The sequence below is a fragment of the Carcharhinus amblyrhynchos genome, chromosome 34, assembly GCF_965287045.1.
Source record: "Carcharhinus amblyrhynchos chromosome 34, sCarAmb.v2.hapA, whole genome shotgun sequence".
Lineage (NCBI taxonomy): Eukaryota > Metazoa > Chordata > Chondrichthyes > Carcharhiniformes > Carcharhinidae > Carcharhinus > Carcharhinus amblyrhynchos.
The window spans coordinates 15,522,873-15,532,619 of record NC_137357.1 but is presented as its reverse complement, the minus strand read 5'-3'; positions in this window follow the sequence as shown (position 1 = coordinate 15,532,619).

The following is a 9,747-nucleotide window of genomic DNA, read 5'->3' as shown; positions in this document are numbered from 1 at the left end:
TCTTCAGAGTTGGAGAGTTTGTCTCTGAATATGACCAATGATTAACTGGGCTGTATGACCAATAACCAGTGGGGGGGTAATAGATAGTAAACTCCACTCAAATTTACAATGAGAAAATCACCTGGATACTTTCAGCTTCAGAGACTTGTCCCAGTTTCCAGAATACAGTACAGGGAGTGGTAGCAATCTCTCTCACCCACACCCAGAGAAACACAAAGCCTCCTTGTTTAAACAGCAAAGTGGAGGCGGAGATAGGAAGTGTTAATAGTCTACTCCAGGGTGGGGTGCTTTGTTCTGGTTGTAAACGTCTGCAATATTAAGCACAGTCACCTCAGACCCATTCCCACCTTCATCTGAAGGGTGTACATCTGAACTCCAGACATTGGAACACGAAATCCAGACTGACTACTCCCAGTACATCACCCAGGCAGTGCCGCACACTCTTCCAATTGCAGTTCTTTTTTATTAGTGTCACAAGAGCTGACACAGTGACACAGTGTTTCACAGCGCCTGGGACGTTCGATTCCCGGCTTGGGTCACTGTCTGTGTGGTGTTTGCACATTCTCCCTATGTCTGCGTGGGTTTCCTCCAGGTGCTCCGGATTCCTCCCACAGTCCAAAGACTTGCAGCTAAGATGCATTGGCCATGCTAAAATTCTCCCTCAGACACCACAGTGTGTCAATGAGGGGAAGTTCACAGCAACTTCATTGCAGAGTTAATGCAAGCCTACTAAAGCTAAGTTTAAGTCCGTTTATTATTGTCACAAGTAGACTTACATTCACACTGCAATTAAGTTACTGGGAAAATCCCCTAGTTGCCACACTCTGGCACCTGTTCAGGTACACTGAGGGAGAATTTAGCACGGCTAATACACCTAACTGGCACGTCTTTCAAACTTATAAACCAAGACCCCATCTCCTCTGTCAGGTAAAAGCCCCCAGACCACAGTGTGGGGAGTGGGGACGGGGAGCAGGGAGGGAGGGCACTGTCAGTAGCTGTCATTGGTGAGAAGTGTTTTGGGGGTGTCCTTTGCTGAATTTGGATATATAACACACAGCAGAAGGCAGACACTCTCGTACTCTGACACTGATGGTGCATAGTGTAGCTGACATTGCAACACCAGTCTCGAATCACAGGGTTCATTCTCAGTAAGGACATGGCTGTATTTTATACCGAGGGCCCAGTATATAGAATAACAGATTCCCATTGAATCTCACCTATCACCTCGAATCCATTATCCCCCGACGGTACTCAGTAATAACAGAGCATCAATCTCTCTGAGGCAGCTGGATTTATCACACTGCACATTAATGCTGTTAACATTAGTTACGGATGGTCTAATCAAATGCACATCCATCTGTACATTATTCTCCAGGAGTGAATAATCCTTCAGAAAGCAGGCACTGAGGGGAATACGCTGCCATCAGTAACTCTTTCAGCACCATGATCGGACTGGGAAGATTCTGTCTGCTCTCACCGATCCAGTTTCCCCGTCTATGAGTTGTGGTTTTTGCCGGAACGAGGATTCAATAAGCTGTCGGCATTCCATCTCCAGAGTGGGAAACAGCGAGGTACGCTCTCGTGTGTCACACCATCCGGTGACTGGAGCTAAACATGGAGACAGTGCCCTGATGCTCCAAATCCAATCCTGGGGATTGATAATGGGACAAGAATGTCCACTCTAGACCCATGGTCTCCACTGTCAATCAACCAGCCGTTTATATCATTCTGCACTGTTCAATGCCAGTCACTGACATGTAATCACACACTGTTTATAAAACACACCACTTCAATAGGGAAGGAACTCTGTCACGCCAATCTTTAGACGAGAAAAACATCGAAACTAGGAGGAGGAGGAGGCCATTTGGCCCTTTGAGCCTGCTCCACCATTCATTACGATCATGGCTGATCATCCAACTCAATAGCCTATCATGCCTTCCATATCCTTTGATCCCATTCGCCCCAAGTGCTATGTCTGATTGCTTCCGGAAAACATTCAATGTTCCGGCCCCAGCTGCTTTCTGTGGTCGTGAATTCCACAGGCTCACCACTCTCTGGCAAAAGAAATACTTTCTGGTTGTATCACAGCTTGGTATAGCTCCTGCTCTGCCCAAGACCACGCAAACCAGCCTCCCATCCAGTGACTCTGTCTACACTTCCCACTGCCTTGGGAAAGCAGCCAGCAAAATCAAGGACCCCACACTCCCCAAACATACTCTCTTCTGCCTTCTTCTGTCAGGAACAGACAAAGCATACTTTTCATAGAGAAGGAAAAGAGAGAGTGCAGATTGTAATGTTACAGTCACAGCTCGGGTGCAGAGAAAGATCAACTGAATGCGAGGTAGGTCCATTCAAAAGTCTGACAGCAGCAGGGAAGAAGCTGTTCTTGAATCAGTTGGTACGTGATCTCAGACTTTTGTATCTTTTTCCTGATGGAAGAAGGTAGAAGAGAGAATGTCCGGGGTGCGTGGGGTCCTTAATTATGCCGAGGCAGCGGGAAGTGTAGACAGAGTCAATGGATGGGAGGCTGGTTTGTGTGATGGATTGGGCTACATTCACGACCTTTTGTAGTTCCTTGCGGTCTTGGGCAGAGCAGGAGCCCATACCAAGCTGTGATACAACCAGTAAGAATGCTTTCTATGGTGCATCTGTAAAAGTTGGTGAGAGTCATGCAGCAAGATCTGGACGACGTCCAGACTTGGGCTGACAAGTGGCAAGTGATATTTTGACAGTAACTTCATTGCACAGTTAAATGTAAGCCTATTTGTGACACTAGCTTAAACTTTAAACTTAAACTGAACATCTGTGCCACACAATGCCAGGCAGTGACCATCTCCAACAAGAGAGAATCTAATCACAGCTCCCCGACATTCAATTGCATGACTATCACTGAATCCCCCCCAACAGTCAACACCCTTGATGTTACCAGTGACCAGAAACTGAATTGAAATAGTCAGATAGATACTGTGGCTACAAGATCAGATCAGAGGCTGGGAACCCTGTGACGAGTAACTCATCTCCTGACTCCCCAAAGCCTGTACACAATCTACAAGACACAAGTCAGGAGTGTGATGGAATACTCCCCATTTGCCTGGATGGGTGCAGCTCCAACAACACTCAAGAAGCTCAACACCATCCAGGACAAAACAGCCCCACTTGATTGGCACCACATCCACAAACAGCCACTCCCTCCAACACGAACCCAGAGTGGAAGCCTTATGTACTATCTACAAGATGCACTGCAGCAATTCACCAAAGATCCTTCGACAGCACCTTACAAACACACGACCACTTCCATCCAGAAGGACAAGGGCAGCAGATAAATGGGAACACCACCACCTGCAAGTTCCCCTCCAAGACACTCACCATCCTGACTTGGAAATATATCGGCGTTCGTTTGCAGTTGCTGGGTCAAAATCCTGGAATTTCCTCCCTCACGGTATCCTGGGTCAACCCCCAGGGCATGGACTGCAGCGATTCAAAGAGACAGCTCACCCCCACCTTCAGTGAGGGAGGGCTAATGAATGCTGGCCTCACCAGCGATGCCTACCTCCTGTAAAATTAATTTTAAAAAACCACCGGTCGCAAGGCAGGGCCCAGTTTCGTACTGTGGGTGCATGGCACCCAGTAATTTGGTTAACACTGTCTAAACATCACTGTTTAAGGCTCTCACACCAACAGTCAAACCCCAATGCCAGTAAAATTCATTCAATCGCAAGGCATTCCCTTGAATTATGATTCTCCTGCATCTTTTAACTTGTTCACTCTCTACCACCAGCTGTGAACAATACGTGAAAGATGGACTCTCACTGGTAGTGACTTCAGCAACTCAGGGCCCGGGACTCTGACAAAATGCTCCTCGATAATAGATTTCATTAAATACATGAGAATATATGAGAATTTAATGAGACTCCATTATCTGCTCAGTTATGTTCCATCAGCTAGAACTGCTTCCTAATCTATCAGCTGTACAGTGGGTGAAAATATTCTTGCAAATTGTTTCTTAGCTGTGAAGAACTCTTTAAACCTGTCCGTTGCTTGACACAAACCATGGTCCTGCAGTCCCAGAGCAGCATGGTGACACAGTGGTTCGCACAGCGCCAGGGACCCGGGTTCGATTCCAGCCTCGGGTCACTGTCTGTGTGGAGTCTGCACATTCTCCCTGTGTTTACATGGGTTTTCTCCAGGTGCTCCAGTTTCCTCCCATACTCCCAAAGGTATGTGAGTTAGGTTGAATGGCCGTGTTAAGTTAACCCCAGTGTCAGGGGGATGAGCAAGGTAAATATGTGGGGTAATGGGGATAGGGAGGAGACTCAGTGGGCCAAATGGCCTCCTTCTGTAGGGATTCTATGGATTCTCTCGCTGTTGGTGAATTTACTCATTAGCCATGGCCAGTTCCCAGGACATGGATAAATGCTGTCTTCAGAGAGATGGGCAATTGACACAAAGGTGTGTCAATGTCCAGGAACTCAATCAACAATTTACAAATGGAGCAAGGAACTGTCATTAAGAAGCTGTGTTTGATATCTATGCTGCAAACTCCCATTGCCAGCGGACAGACTGCACACACACTCAAGGCAGACATAAGAACATAAGAAGAACGTCAGAAATAGGAGCAGGTGTGGGCCATCTAGCCCTTCGAGCCTGCCCCACCATTCAATAAGGTCATGGCTGATCTGAAGTGGATCAGTTCCACTTTCCTGCTTTCTCCCCATACCCCTTAATTCCCTTAGACATGTAGAACTCACGGTGCATACGAGCAAAAATCAGCAATTTCAGCCCTTTGTGTCTGCTCCATCATTCCAACAGATCAAAGCTGATCTCTCCCTGATCTCAAATCCACCTCCCCACCTGTTTCCCTCTTTCTATGAGAAATATATCTATCTCCCTCCTGAAACTATTCAATGATTCAGACTCCACTGTGATCTGGGGCAGCGAGTTCCACAAATTCACCACCTTCTGCGAGAAGTAGCCCCTCCTCATATCAGCTTTAAATCTACCGCCTCTCAACCTATACCTGTGACTCTTGTTTGAGATTGCCCCATAAGAGGAAACACTTGATCGAAATTTACTTTATCAATCCCTTTTAAAATTTTATATTCCTCAATCAGATCCCCTCTCACCCTTCGAAACTCCAGCAAGTGCAAGGCCAAACTGTTTAATCTCTCCTCATACGTCAACCCTTTCATCCCATGAATCAATCTGGTGAACTTCTTTTGAACTGCCTCCAATGTCACACCATCCTTCCTCAAATCAGGAGACCAAAACTGGACACAGTATTCCACATGTGGTCTCACCAACAGCCGAGACAATTAAAGCCTATACAGCCTATACAATTACAACAACATTTCTCTACTTTTATACTCCAGTCCCTTTGCAATAAATGCCACCATTCCATTTGTTCAGTTGACCATAAGACACAGGAGCAGAATTAGGCCACTCGGTCCATCGTGTCTGCTCTGCCATTCAACCGTGGCTGATATTTTTCTCATCCCCATTCTCCTGCCTTTTCCCCATAACCCCTGATCCCCTTAATAATCAAGAATCTATCCATCTCTGTCTTAAAGACACTCAATGAGCCGGCCTCCACAGCCTTCTGCGGCAAAGAGTTCCACAGATTCACCGGCAAAGAGTTCCACAGATTCACCACTCTCTGGCTGAAGGAATTCCTCCTCATCTCTGTTTTAAAGGATGGTCCCTTCAGCCTGAGGTTGTGCCTCTGGTTCTATTTAAGACAGAGACAGACAGGTTCTTGATGAATAAGGGGATCAGGGCTTATGGGGAAAAGGCAGGAGAATGGGGATGAGAAAAATATCAGCCATGATTGAATGGCAGAGCAGGCTCGATGGGCCGAGTGGCCTAATTCTGCTCCTCTGTCTTATGGTCTGCACTTTTTTAAGACAGAGCACTGTGCTCATAAACAATTCGGAGATCTGCTCCTTTGCTACACTGCCAGAGCGTGATGGAAAGGCACATTAGTCTCTTAGTGTCCTCACTGTCACAGGAATTGGAACGAGCTGCCCAGTTTGTAGCCGGGGGCAGCAGAGGAGGGGATTAATGATGTGCCTACTTACAGACAACTGTCACTTGGCAGAGTTGGTGTTTGGATAGAAACCGAACAAACTCCAGGCACAGCCTTGTGTCCATGTTCCTGTAAATAGAAAGATTAAAATCAGAAGGACTGAAATCGCGGCATCATTGTAATACGCCTTCAGTGCAGGCTGGCGATAAGACAACCCCCAAATCAATTTGAGGACACACACCAACTTTTGATCACCATGTGACACCAGCCACAGAAAGACAAATCAGAGGCTAACATTCAGCAGCCCCTGACATTGGCTGTGGAGTGGACTGTCTCAAACTGGGAACTGTCAGAGCCTGTCCCAGTTTTCACAGAGATAATTCAGGGACCAGAAAGACTTTGCACACCAGGATCAGACAAGGCACCAGTCTGAACTTCAGCCCTCACAACTCAGATCAAATTATCAACCTATTGGGTGGCACAGTGGTTAGCACTGCTGCCTCTCAGTGCCAGGGACCCAGGTTCGATTCCCGGCCTTGGGTCACTGTTTATGTGGAGTCTGCACACTCTCCCCGTGTCTGTGTGGGTTTCCTCTGGGTGCTGTGGTTTCCTCCCACAGTCTGAAAGATGTGCTGATGAGGACGCATTGACCCGAACAGGAGCTTGGCGACTAGGGGAATTTCACCGTAACTTCATTGCAGTGTTAATGTAAGCCTGACTTGTGACTAATAAATAAACTTTACCTTGTTAGACTATTGTGCATATTTCTGAAAGAAGAATTGTGTTATGGTTCAGGTTAGGAATTTCAAGTTGTTTTATGGAGCCCATCTGGATCATAAGTTTTACCTCTTGAATTTGGCTCAGGTGGGCATGAAAATTTCACTGCAGGTCTGATTCAAATGACCCACTAGGGAGCTTTTATTAAAGAAAAGTTTATTTAAGAATATAACTAACATGTGTCATAAGAAAATTAGCAAGAACTTGTATCAATTACAAACAAGAAACAAAACAACGACCATGACCCTCAACAATGTTTTTGAAATGTGTTCCAATCAAACAAAAAAAACCCTTGCCATAGACAAAACTCTTCAAGCAAGTTCAATACAGTCAACACATAAGGCCAATGAAAGACCCCAAGTGGCCAATTCCTAACTGGGTAAGAAGTCGCACAACACCAGGTTAAAGTCCAACAGGTTTATTTATAAGCAAATGCCACTAGCTTTCGGAACTGGCTGTACCTTCGTCAGGTCCCACCCACCTGACAAAGGAACAGCATTCCGAAAGCTTGTGGTGTTTGCTATAAATAAACCTGTTGGATTTTAACCTGGTGTTGTGTGACTTCTTACTGTGTCTACCCCAGTCCAACGCCGGCATCTCCACATCGTGATTACGAACTGGCACAGCTTGACCAGGTCAGAGTTCAAGCAGACCAATGACCTGGCACGATAGGACCTGATCCTATCGGAGGCAAGGTGCCCCAGACAGCTACCGCTTCCAATTTGAGGACATTCCCCTGAATGTTTTAAACCCTGAATGTTATCAAAGAGGTGACACTAGGGATCGCTCACCCTGGTTACAAGGCCAATGTGAAAGCGAGTTGAAGTTAAAGTGTCTTTATTAGCCACAAGTCAGCTTACATTGACACTGTAATGAAATTACTGCAAAAATCCCCAGGTTGCCACACTCCGGTACCTGTCCGGGAACACTGAAGTTCCACTGATTGACACGAGGAATCAAGCTTTCTGAAAGCAAAAAAGCTGCCTTTTGTGGCGATGCCTCATCTTTCATTCCCTCCCCCTGCAGTATAAATATCCCCCACTTTCTATGCCTTTCAGTTTTGACAAAGGGTCACCTGGACTTGAAATGTCAGCTCTTTTCTCTCCTTACCGATGCTGCCAGACCCGCTGAGATTTTCCAGCGTTTTCTCGTTTGGTTTCAGATTCCAGCATCCGCAGTCATGTTGCTTTTATTTAATCAAGCGTTGTACGGGGGAGGCCTGTCGGGGTTTAGGAAAAGGAAAAGAAACTCCCTTCAGAATATTGACTGTTCAACAGCAAACCTCACACTGAAAACAAGGTTTTCAGGAACAGGGGAAAATCCTAAAAACCCTCCAAGGTTGCTCAAGGCTTTGTCTGTATTTCACAAAAGATCACAGTTGCTGCGGTAATTGAATCCATGGTCTCTGAACAAAGAGGTGATGTCCTTATTGCTGGACAAGGAAACCCATCTGCAAATCTCTTATTAACACAACATGGGGCCAAGCAGCAGCTGATCCATAAACTCAGTGTTAGCTCCAGCATGGGAATCAGGTTACTGCTGGAATGGCACCTTTGCAGCCTCTTGCCGAAGTACCTCCAGCTCAGTGTGTGGAGGTGCCGAGCAGCAGCGGACAGGTTTTCCCAGTCAGGAATCTGTCCCTTCAGCGAGTGTGAGCAATGTGACGAGTGATCCCTTATCAAGCTCAGCCCAACTCCTCAACTCAGATGCGCCAGAGAGACCAAAGCTTCCCGCTAAAATATTCGGCCGCAACCTCTCATGAGTTGGATTACCAAATCAGGGGCAGGAGGAGGCCACTCGTAAACCTCAAGCCTGTTCAGTCATTCAATAGGATCATGGGTGATCTGTGTCCTGTCCACCCCAGACAATCTTTCACCCTCTTGCTCACCAAGAATCTATCCAATCAGCCTTCAAAACATTCAAAGCCTCTGCTTCCACTGCCCTCTGAGGAAAAGACTACCAGAGACTCACCACCCTCTGAGAACAAAACTAAATGCGGAAGGTCCTGGGAGGCGGGGAGGGTACAGTCAGGGGTGGGGAGGAGTAAGGTCGGGAGGGGCACAGTCAGTGGGGGGCGACACGGGCACAGTCAGTGGGGGGGACATGGGCACAGTCAGTGGGGGGGACACGGGCACAGTCAGTGGGGGGGACACGGTCGGTGGGAGGGGGGGACACGGTCGGTTGCGGAGGGGGGGACACGGTCGGTGGGGGGGGTGGGTACGGACGGGGGGGGGGTGGGTACAGACGGGGGAGGGGGTGGGTACGGACGGGGGGGTGGGTACGGACGGGGGGGTGGGTACGGACGGGGGGGTGGGTACGGACGAGGGGGGTGGGTACGGAGGGGGGGGTGGGTACGGACGGGGGGGTGGGTACGGAGGGGGGGTGGGTACGGAGGGGGGGGTGGGTACGGGGGGGGTATGTTCGGGGGGGGTACGGAGGGGGTGGGTACAGACAGAGGGGGTATGGTCGGGGGGGGTACGCGATACGGTCGGGGGGGGGTGGTACGGTCGAGGAGTAAGGATTTGGTGGGGCTGCGACTGGGTGGGATCTGACAAGGATTGGATGTTGGGATGGGGTCTGTTTGGTGAGCTCTGGTCCAGTGTCAGGGTGAGTCGGTGCCACAGTTACCTAGGAACTACAAGTGGCTGCGATGTTTCTAACATTGCATTATCTGGGGAACTACTGCAGGAACCCAGTCCGAACTATCTGAACTCTGTGATTTAAATCACAGTTTGGAATGGTCCCCTGTTCAGGGTAATTACCCAGAGGAAGTTTCCCAGGAAGTTGCCATACAGTTCTTACCTGGGAACCTGCCGGAGGTGTTTGTGTGTGTGTGTGTGTGTTCCCCAAGGTATGGGAAGGGGGAGTTCCTCAGGGCATCTGTGGAGGCGGGGGAGGGTGCGGTGCACAGATTTATTACCCTGAGAGTCAATGACAGGATGTGGAAC